Source organism: Neofelis nebulosa, chromosome 8, assembly GCF_028018385.1.
Source record: "Neofelis nebulosa isolate mNeoNeb1 chromosome 8, mNeoNeb1.pri, whole genome shotgun sequence".
Taxonomy (NCBI): domain Eukaryota; kingdom Metazoa; phylum Chordata; class Mammalia; order Carnivora; family Felidae; genus Neofelis; species Neofelis nebulosa.
This window is the reverse complement of record NC_080789.1, coordinates 87,243,273-87,255,197: the sequence shown is the minus strand read 5'-3', so window position 1 is coordinate 87,255,197 and position 11,925 is coordinate 87,243,273. Positions and strand designations below refer to the sequence as shown.

The window sequence follows — 11,925 nt, the reverse complement described above, 5'->3', positions numbered from 1 at the left end:
AAAATAAAAATAAAGAATAAAATGATACATAAGTGTAATAGTACAGAAGACCACCAGGCCATAAATTGGACAAGACCCCATGTCCTAGGCTAGCCCATTTCACCTGGCTATATCTTGTTTGCTTTACCTGCTAAGTAAGGAGGTTTCCACTAAATCATCTCTCAGTCAAAGGCCCAGACTACAATTTAGTAACTCTCTGATGGACAGTTTCAATGAAACAGTAACAAAATTTTATGATTCGAAACCCTTATTTGTATTCTTTTAAAAATGCTAGGTAATCTCAAAGGAAGAGAAGTAAAATTAAGGTTACAATGACAAGGCACTTTTCACTTTCTGGAATGTGAAATATAAAGAACTTTGATATTACAGTGTGCTGGTGATGGCACAGGGAACTTGTATATTTTACTGGTAAGAGTGAGATTGGTTCATCTTTTGGAGGGCAAGTTGGCAACTTAGTATAAGTGCAAACCGTGAATATCATTTCAGACAGCATTTCCGTTTCTAGTAGATACAAAGATGGTGCAAAAATTTAGATACAACCAAGATGTGCATCAACAGAGGACTGTTTAAATAAAGTATTTCATTTCCATATAATGGAATATTATTCAGTGTCTGAAAGGACGGCTAATTTTATATGAGTGCACACGGAAAATTTCACACATAAATGGAGTAAATAAAGCAATTGATACAAGAGTGTGTTGCATTTGTGAAACATGGCTATACACATGTGGGAACATGCACGTGCTTGTGTCTAGGGGGGCCAGCCATTAGAGCAGCAGTAAGAATACATATGCCTATATCAACCCGACTCACCATGCATTGCATGTTTCCCAAAGACACTCAAGCAACTGGTTGCAGTGGTTACCTCTGAGAATGGGACCTAGGTGACAGAGAGTGGGGACGACACTCACTTTTCTACTATTCACTTTCTTTTAACAAAGGACATTTATTACCTATTCAAAAAATAAAAGTTATCTTATACAATAAAAATATATGTGTTTAGATAACACATAATTGTATATTTTCATAGTTTTATATTTTAAAAGTCTCTCTTCTGTTTTAGTAACTTGATTATTCATTAATTTTAAAAAAGATGAGTTTTAAAAAGGATATGTTCTGGTATAGCATTCATAATCTGATCATTTCATAGTACCTGGAATTGTGCCTTTTTGTTAAGTGGGGCTATTTTTAAAAGTTCCTTTAATTTTGATGCCAGTTTTGCACAGATAAAGCTTCTCAGTTTCTATGAGCCAACTTACTTTATATGCCTTAATTTATATGTATGGAATAAAGCAGACTTAATGGAATTCATGCTTTGATATTGCCATTTTCTCATAATATAAATGATCTTCTACCCTAGACAAAATAGAAACAGATGATGCGAACCTTGACTTGTCCATCTCTCAATTAAAGTGGATAAGGGTGGTTTTATTGAGCTATTTTGTCTGTTTAGAGAACTAAGTTTTTGAGGATTTAACTTTTTTCGTCCCCATAATATCACAAATTCTTAAGGGTAAACTCAAGTTCTGGCCTCTGGAGAACATTGTCTCTGTCATTAGTTCTTGTACACCAATCTTTTATGGATTCGGTCAACTTTGATATATGGTTCATGGGGGTTTGAGGAGCAAAATTGTTGGTGAAAGAAGCTAGGAAAATCTTTTTCCCGGCCTTTCAGTGAACATCTCTGGACAACCGACTTAATGATACAGACAACCCTGTCTATGCACAGAAACCATGCCTATTTTGTTCAGCATTGTGACCCCTGTGACAAGTAGAGGGATTGGCAAACAAGAATGTAGTTTTTTGGATATATGAGATGAATGGTGTATGGGGTTAACAGCCCCCTGCCTTTTTAGAATTTTTAAAAGTTTATTTATTTTTTTAGTAATCTCTACACCCAACGTGGAGCTTGAATTCATGACCCCAAGATCAAGAGTCACATGCTCTTCTGACTGAGCCATGTAGGCGCCCAACCCTTGCCTTTTTAACGCAGCACAATGGTGGCCATTGTTGGTCTCTGCATCCTCGCATCTCTTCACTCTAAGGTTCTCTGACCTCATTCTAGCAGGGGAAATGATTTCCTAACTCATCACTTTTCTAAGAGTGCTCTCCCCAGCATGCCTGGTACATTCTCCTTCCCAGCCACAGATCACATGTGGAGCTATTCTTGGGTTTTGGAACTATCAGCTCCTGCCAAGGTGTATGGAGCAGCTGCAGAATTATATAACTAACGGTGTTCATCCACCTTCCTGTTGCAATGTGCCCTTTGTCTTACCCTGTTTATCTTATGGCCAGATTTCTACAACTGGCCCTGAACACAGAAGTAGAATTTGGTTTGTGTCATTCTAAAGGAATCCTTGGGGACAAATAATATCCCAAATTTGCAGTTGTTCTCCCCATTCCCACTTGTTTGTCCTTTTCTACTTGATTGAAGCACTCTTGCCTCTTCACCCTTGAGTATCTCAGATAGCCCCTCTGAAGCCAGCCTCCCCCATCAGTCTACCTCAGCTCGGTTGCCTGGCAATAAAAAGCACTGGAGAACACAGTGCCTTTAGAAGACCTCTAAAATTTTGTTAGCATTATATTCCATTCTCGTTTCCATGAAGAATTAAATGAGAAAGAGCTATTATTCATCCATCATCCTGGTATATCCTAGCTTTAAAGGCATCACCTATACTGGCTATGAACCTCAACCCTGGTGCTTGTTAATGCTGGTGTCTGGGGTCACTCAGAGGGTGCACATATTAGTCAGGGTAGGACTGAGGAGATTTTCTTGTTTGAAACTCAACACTGTGGTCAACTGTTGATTTAAGTTGGCCTTGGGGTGCATAATCTCCATGGAATAGAGGGCCTGCCACAGGCCTAGAATAATAGAAATTAGTAGAAAAAGGACAAATGGAAAATTATTGCTTCCTTTAGTTACTTATGTCTATGTTAAAATCTTTCATAATTTTGGGGACATTTACTGCCATCATCTGTTCAAATATTTCCTCTGCTTCATTCTCTCTGGACAAAGAGTGTGATGTATTTACAGAAAAGAAATAAGGTCAGAGACGCTGGCACAAAATGAGTTAGGAGTGAGTGGTGAGATGACACTGGAAAAATGGGCATGGATCAGCTTATACAAGTCCTTGGTGGCTAATGGTAAGAGTTCAGATTTAATTTTTTTTTTTTTATAGAAAATTTCAAGTATGTACAAAACAAGAAAGAGCTGTATAGCTATTTCCCATGGTATATGGTAACTACCAGTTGCAATTACCAATTCATGCTCAAACCTTTTCCCTTTATATCCCTACTTGCTCTCCTCCAATGCACCAGAAATATTATAGCAATATCTAGATACAGTTTTATTTACAAATATTTCAGTATTATTGAAAGATAGGCACTCTTCTTGACATAACCCCAATACCATTATCACACCTGAAATATTAACAAGTATCCCTTAATAACATCAGTATTCACATTTTCCCCATTGTGTCAATTTATTTCAAAAAAAATTTTTTTTTAAAGTAAGCTCTATACTCAACATGGGGCTTGAACTTATGACCCAGAGATCAAGAGTCACATGGTCTACAGACTGAGCTAGCCAGGTGCCTCTCAAAATTGTTTTGGTTTGAACAAGGTTCTAAGTAAGACTCATACACTGTAATTGGCTAATATCTCTCTCAATTTTTTTTTTAATCTGCAGGGGTCCATTACTTTTCTTCCCTTCTTGTAATTTATTTTTTGAGGAAACTACATTTTGCTGATTGTAAATCTGTGGTATCATTTTGTATATTTCTGTAGTTTCAGTAATTTGGTAGTTAGATTTAGACTCTTGATGAGATTTGGGTTTAATTTCTCAGGTGAGAATACTTGGTAAATTTTGTGCGCTTACCTCAAAGGGCATCTATTGCCAGTTGATTCTCTTTAGGGTATTTTAGAAGTCGTTATTAATCATGGTCTAAATCCATTAACTCATTAGAGTTTGCAAAAGAGTGATCTTAGAATATCACTATTCCACCATTCCTCTTTTTAAATTAACTAGAATATTTCTATCTAGAGAAACTTAGCCTCATTAACCACTTAGTTACTCTGAAGGATAATTATATAGAAAGAGCAAGATAAAGTTTGATTCCTTCCCTTTGTTAACTCATTTTAAAAATAATTTTATTCCCTATCATTCTCCAAAGATGGCCAATGAGTTTGCTTGTTTGCTTCATTGAGTATCATTTTTAAGCCATGAATTATACTTACTTTACAAGATTGCATTTATCATTCTTATTGATGTTCTAATTGTCCAATGTTGAAGCTGTGGAACATTTTTCAAGTTGCCTTATAAGTCCTTTGGAAATGATCTTGGCAGTGTTTCTTGCTTCTGATCCCACAAGATAGTTCAAGATTATTTTGTAAATTTCTTGCTCCAGATCTGGAACAAGCCATTTCCCCAAGAAGCTCAGGTTCCATCTAGTGGAAAATAATGTTTAGAGACCACAATCTGGGCACTAAGGGTACACCTACTATTGTGCTGGTCATCATTTTTCATTTTTTTCAGAGGACAGATTTAGAGAATCCTTTAAATCCTTTTTTTTTTTTTTTTTAAAGAATTCAGCTTTTTATTTAACAAGTTACAGAGAGGTTAATTCAAAAAGACCAAAATACGTGTTATCATAGACTTCTCTGACTATTTTTTTCTTTGCTTCCACTTTCTTCTCCTCAGCTGGGGCAGCCATGGTGGAGGGAGCAGGACCTCCCACTGGTAAAGCACCAGCTTCACACCCAAAGCAGAGCTCGAGTTCAACCCATGCAGAACTCAAGTTCATGAACCCATGAGATCGTGACCTGAGCCAAAGTCAGCTTAACTGACTGAGCCACCCAGGTGCCCCTAAAATATTTAAATTAAAGAATTCACATGGTTCTCAACTCAAGTTAATAGAATAAGCTATACTGTATTAATTTAATTTACTTTTTTTTTAAGAGAACTTTTAAATTAACTTTTATGTACAGAAAACTCAACAGCACACAATTAGCCCAGTTTTGTGGGTAGTTCTTCAGCCTTTGCCTTTTCCAACTTGGCAATGCAAACCACAAACTCCGGACCCAGCATGTTGCCTCCCCAGTGATGGCAGATAATATCAGATCTGTCATTGTAATTGGTCCTGATAGCTTCTACCAGCTTAGCCTGAGCTCCTTTGTCTTCCGGGTTAACCTGTGTGAAGACGACAGTGGTGCAGGTCTTCCTGTGGATGCGAGGCCCCAACCTGGTCTTCCTCTTGATGATGCAGTAGGGATCCCCCATCTTACCACACAGGGCAGGCACGAAGACACACAGCTTAATGGGATCCACATCATGTGCAATCACTACCAGCTGAGCCTTCTTGTTTTCCATCAAGGTGGTGACAGTATTAGCCCCAGCTCAAAGGACAGATGGCAGCTTTCTTCACAGCCCAGGTCAGCACTCTGCTTCTTCTCTTGCTTTATCTCTGGTCTGTATTTGTGGACTAGCTTAAGCAGCTGAGTACCTGTTTTGCATTCCAAGGCCTGGGGGAACTGGTTAATCGTGGGAGGCACTTTTAGACATTTATAGAGAAGAGTCCTTTGTCACTGTAGCTGGATGCAGTGGACTCATTGGACAAAGTGGGTGAGGTCTCTTTTGGGCTAGATGTCCTGACCAATGCCAAAAATCTTAGGCGTTTTCTCAAATAGGGGATTGATCACTTTCTTGGCCTCCTGCTTCTTCAGACAGCAGGGACCAAGTCTGTCTTCTTCCCCCAGCCTTGTTTCCTTTGGCATCTTGGATGGTAGAGGGGAGCTCTTTATTTATCTTTTTTTAAAAAAAAATTTTTTAACGTTTTATTTATTTTTGAGACAGGGAGAGACTGAGCATGAACAGGGGAGGGTCAGAGAGAGGGAGACACAGAATCTGAAACAGGCTCCAGGCTCCAAGCTGTCCCGCACAGAACCCGATGTGGGGCTCGAACTCACGGACCGCGAGATCATGACCTGAGCCAAAGTTGGCCGCTTAACGGACTGAGCCACCCAGGCGCTCCTATTTATCTTTTTTAAAGTAAGCTGTAGGTCCAATGTGGGGTTTGAACTCATAACCCTGAGATCAAGAGTCATATGCTCTACTGATGAGCCAGCCAGGCACTCCAGAATAAGCTATATTTAAAGAAGACTAGCTTCTATTCCTGTTTTTTTCCACCCTATATTCCATATTGTATAGCCTAGTGGTAAGTATTTAAAGATTTTTGTGATTAATTTTTCTACTGGTGTTTTAATATAAGTATGTATGTGTAAGACAGTAGTTCCACCTGTGGTGAGTATAGCATAATGTATAGAGAGTTGAATCACTATGTTGTACACCTGAAACTAATATAAAATTGTATGTCAACTATACTCAAAAAAAATTTTAAGCATATATATATATATATATATATGAATATATATATACATATAAATGAATATATATATTTAAATACACATGCACACACACGTATATATCCTGTTTTTAAATAATGTACTCTAGGTTTTTCTCTAATTCAATTGTTCTTGTTCAATCATATTACTTGCATAATCCATAGAAATGCATGGAGATATTTCTCACTCTTTTTTTCACTCAGCAGAGTACTCCATTATGTGAAGATATATTATTTAAACAACTAGTCCCATTTTGTTGGACATTTGACTTGTTTCTAGTATTTTGATATTACAAACGATGTTGCAATGAATAATCCTGGCAAATGTATTTTTTTTTGTTTTTGTTTTTGATAGTGTATCTTTGGTATTTGTTTCTAAAAGTAAGATTTCTGGATTAAAGGTTAAAAGATTTTTGTTTTTTTCCTAAACTCAATGGGTAGTGCCTGAGGTGTGTAACAATTGCCATGGTAATGGCAAGGATGGGCTTCTCAAGGCATTAGTGCCCATGGCAGTGCAATAGTAGGTTAATAAATGATATTACTTTATTTTTTAATGCCCCTTATTTATTTTTAAAGTTTATTTATTTTGAGAGAGAGAGAGAGAGAGAGAGAGAGAGAGCATGAGTCAGGTAGGGGCAGAGAGAAAGGGAGCATTCTGATGCGGGTCTTGAACTCGTGAACCATGACATCATGACCTGAGCTGAAATCAAGAGTTGAATGCTTAACTGACTGAGTCACCCAGGTACCCCAAAATGATATCACCTTTAAATACACCCCCTCCCACACACTATATTCAACTTTTATAAAATATAATCCTTTAAACAGTAATTTGGGAATACTTTTGTCATTTCCTAAGATGAGGGTAATTGCTGTTTTCAAAAAAAAACATTAAAATTATTTTTCCAGAAATATAAGAATGTTCTCAGTGATTGTTATTCTACTTCCCTGACAAAAACTAGAAAACAGAAAGTATAAACTTTAATCTGGGTATAATTTCTGGGATTTATGTGGTTTGATAGTTTTTGTGCTGCAATTCCTTTTTATGTTTGTATGTCAGGGAAAAAGTCAGAAAAAGCCAGTGTTGAGAGGAGTTGAATTAATTACTATGACTTACAGGAGACAGACAGGGAGCGTGACAGTCTTTGGTGGGCCTCCAGGACAAAACAGACAAAACTGCCATTTTCACATGTAGAACTTTCCATGTGGTCCTTGCCAACTTGGAAAACCTAAGAGATGGTGCTGCATTTTCCAGTATCTAAAGATGCTCTATCTAGATCTCACATGATGTATAGCCCATATAAATAGCCTTGTCCTGTTATTTTGGACTTGCCATTCAGAGTCATCCAGTATTATATTCTAAGGATAAGGAAGTGCTCTTTTCTTTCCTTTCATTAAAGCATGACTATCGCTGAAAATAGTGAAGCAACAATCTGACTCGACTCTCCAGTGCGTAGAACGAACATAAATAATAAAAACTAACCTTTACTGATAAACATGTAATGGACATAATGCTAGTTAAGCTCTTTTCATGGATATTTCACCTCATTTTCAAAAAGGCCTACCAACGTTTTGGAGTTACAAAACTGAGGGTCTAGTGTCAAGCAACTTTTTATTTATCTATTTATATTTTTATCTTTAAGTAAGCTTCACTCCTAGCACAGAGCCCACCGTGGGACTTGAACTCACAAAACTGCGATCAAGTTCTGAGCTGCAGTCAAGAGTCAAATGCTTAACTGATTGAGCCACCCAGATGCCCCAAGCATCTTTTCCAATACTGTACAGCTGATAATGTGGTAGAATGTTGATTGAGTTAAGAATCCATAGTCTTTGTCGAGAGACCATACCACTTGCTAATGTGGGCTCTCTGGAGCTGCTAAAAGGAAATATCCGGTATTCTAATCATTCATGCCCTGTTGATGGAAATGGATCCAAGTACACAGGAAAGTGATATAAGAATATATATATGTATACGCACACATATGTACATGTATACATATATACCTGTATACATATATGTATACATACCTGAGCATACCTATATATACTGTTGTTATTATTATTAAATGCAAATGTGCAATTGTATACACAAATTAGTTATACAAATTACAATTATTATATAATTCCTCAAGTTTTTCTGGATTTGGAAATAATAACAATATATGTAAAAATGTTAGAAACAGTGCCTGATGCATAAAAAAACAAAATGATTTTAGTGATCAGAACCACATGTAGATAATCTTTGAAGCATTTGCAAGGTGGTCAGTTTTGAAGTTTGGCAAGGACCCAGGTAGTTGCCTGGGATGGGGTGGAAAGAAATATAGGTGGAAAGAAAAGAAAGCAGAAAGAAACAAGCTATGCATTTATACAATGAAAGTTTGATTTCCTGTATAGAGTTTAGCGCTCTGTGAAGTGGGAGATCACATTGCTTGGTGTATGATGGAGGCTTTGAAAGTTTAGCTATGACAGCAGTGACTGTGGAATCCCCCCGCAAGTTTACCATTCAAACAATGCTGTCCTGAATTTTTTTAACATATTTATTTTATTTATGATTATGATTATTATTTTGAGAGAGAGAGAGCACATAAGTGAGCGAGGGGCACAGAGACATGGGGAGAGAGAGAGAGGGAGTAAAGCGGGGCTCACCTGAAGTGGGGCTCAAGCTCACAAACTGTGAGATCATGACTTGAGCCAAAGTCAGATGCTTAAGACTTAGCCACTCAGGTGCTCCTGGTATACTGAATTTTGCTTGATTTTATCCCATTGATAACTTCCTGGGAAACGTAAGAACCTGATAGATGTAGATAGGTATTGAGATGTCCCCTTTGAAAGCTACACCCCTAACATAGTATATCTGTCACCTTTTTGTTCCCCAGGATTAAAAGTTTTGGGGCAGAGTCTCATGGGGAGGTGAAATGGACATAATGATCATTACACCTTTTCTATGGTTCTTAAACTTTAGGCCTGAAAACTCAGAATACCTTTGCGTTCCCAGATATTGAGGAAAAAAGTGAGCTCAAATTCCAACTGATCTGGGTTAAATAATTAACATAGAACATCTGCTAGTCATTTTAGAATTCAACATGTTTGGACATTTTATTAGAGCAATGCTTTTCCCAAATTTCTATTTTGATGGCTCAGGATGTTTTCTCCTGTATTTTTGCATCCTTGCCACCAGATGGCAGTAACAACCCATTTATTAATTTCTCCCCCTTTTCTTCTCCCTTGCTTTTCCTCCCTCTCCTCCTCTTTCCTCCTCCACCTCCTTTCTACTGATCACCATTCTTCTGACTAATGTTATTTGAGAAGTGAATCAATCAATGGCTCTAAGTTAAAAGTGATGGCTAAAATTTCCACTGTATTTCCTATGACAAATAAGCATGCTAGAGTCACAGTTCCCTAGTGCCAAAAAAGTGGGAAGGGACACCTGGGTGGCTTGCTCGGTTACGCATCTGACTCTCGGTTTTTAGCTCAGGACATGATCTCACAGTTCCTGAGTTTCAGCCCCATGTCAGACTCTGCACTAATTGTGTGGGGCCTGATTGGGATTCTCTCTCTCCCTGCCCTGCACACGTACTCTTTCTCAAAATAAATAAATTTAAAAAAAAAAGGGGGTGGGGTGGGAAAATGTCCATTTGGCAAGCAATGGTAAATAACATGATCTTGTGTGGAAGTTGAAATGCCCTTAAATAATAAATGCCTCTAGTAAATAATAAAACACTACCTTGGATTGTATGTATGAGAAGTATATATAAAACTGTGTGTGTGTGTGTGTGTGTGTGAGCAAGTTCTTAAAGCGTGTGTGTGAGAGCATGAGCAAGTTCTTTTGGGGTTGCGGTGTAGGTTGTATACAAATGACTTCGGGAATCACTTGTCATAACAACCCTGTCACATCCTAGGCATGACTCCATTAAAGATGAGAAAGTGAGGTTATCCAGAGGTGAAGTGAGACCTTACATGACCCTTGTCTCTATTCCACTTAATCATCACTTCCCTTATTCAGTTTGCTTAAATATGACATATTTTCTCTCTCAGATATTTTCTCCAGGAAGAAGTTTCTTGTTCAACTATCTTGGTTTCATAAGTACATGTTTCAGTTTGGGAAGAAAAATTGTTGTGTGACTCTTTTTTTTTTTTCCACTTCTTAAAAATAGCTATAAAAACCTTCTAAAGCTTGGAAGAAAGTAAAAAAACAAAAACAAAAACAAAAAAAACAACAACTAATAATTGTGCTGAACCAAAGGCTGCTTGGACATAGTTCTTTAAATTTGTCTTGAAGAGACTGTTTTTAATTCTTTGTTTTTTTAAGTTTATTTTATATATTTTGAGAGAGAGTGAGTGAACAGGGGAGAAGCATGGAGAGAGAGGGAGAGAGAAAATTCCAAGCAGACTCCACACTGTCAGTGCAGAGCCCAACTCAGGGCTCTATCTCACAAACTGTGAGTTCATGACCTGAGCAGAAATCAAGAGTTGGATGCTTAACTGAGTCACCCAGGTGCCCCTTGATGAGACTGTTTTTAAACCAAACATGCACACTCAAAATTTAAAGGGGAATAGCTTGAAATGGATGGGTTTTTTTATCCATTGTATTTTTAGTTAGTGAGGTTTATCTGGACCCTTTTCAATAGCTTAAAATGATTAGCTGATATGATTTTAGCTGCAGCACAGAAAAGTAATTCTCAGGGTGTCTTTAGTGATTAAGGATGACAGATTATGGAACATAGGTTTTATTAGTGAGATACAATTATCTTTAACATTATAATCTATAGGTCTAGCTTTGATATGTGCATGTTCACATACCATATTCATAGATGTGGGCATGTTTTTTACCCTCATAAATAAGATGAGGATAATAATGCCCATATGGGGATTCACTGTGATAAAGCCCATGAAGTGTGGCTATGCATACAATATTCAACAAAGAAGTGTGCTCTCTCTTTCTCAATCTACCCCCAGGATAATTGTATACAGATTCTAGTTTACATTGTAAAGAGGCAAAGCTTTTACACATTTGTTGCTCCCAGAAGTTCACTCGGTAAACATTCACTTCCATGTCTCCCTTTGGTTTGGGAATTTTTTTAAGTTTATTTATTTATTTATTTTGAGAGAGACAGAGACAGCACAAGTGGGGGGGCAGGCAGAGAGAGAAACTGAGAGACAAAGAATCCCAAGCAGCTTCGTGCTGCCAGCACAGAGATTGACTTGGGGCTTGAAGTCACAAAACTGAGAGATCATGACCTGAGGCGAAACCGAGAGCCAGAGGCTTAACCAACTGAGCCACACAGGTGTCCCTGGAATTTTTCTAATGGCAATCTAATGAGGAAAATAATTTTTTGTTCTTTTTTATTTTAGATTTTTAAAAAATGTTTTATTTATTTTTCAGAGAGAGAAAGAGAGACAGAGTGTGAGAGGGGAGGGGCAGAGAGAGAGAATGAGACACAGAATCCTAAGCAGGCTCCAGGCTCTGAGCTGTCAGCACAGAGCGTGATGGGGGGCTCGAACTCATGGACCAAGAGACCATGACCTGAGC

The 11,925-nt window shown here is 37.8% G+C and overlaps 1 pseudogene; it reads right to left on the bottom strand.

The window, feature by feature from the left end:
* Positions 1–5,005: 5,005 nt before the first annotated feature.
* LOC131483868 (large ribosomal subunit protein eL8-like) lies at positions 5,006–5,772 on the bottom strand (annotated as a pseudogene).
* Positions 5,773–11,925: the final 6,153 nt, after the last annotated feature.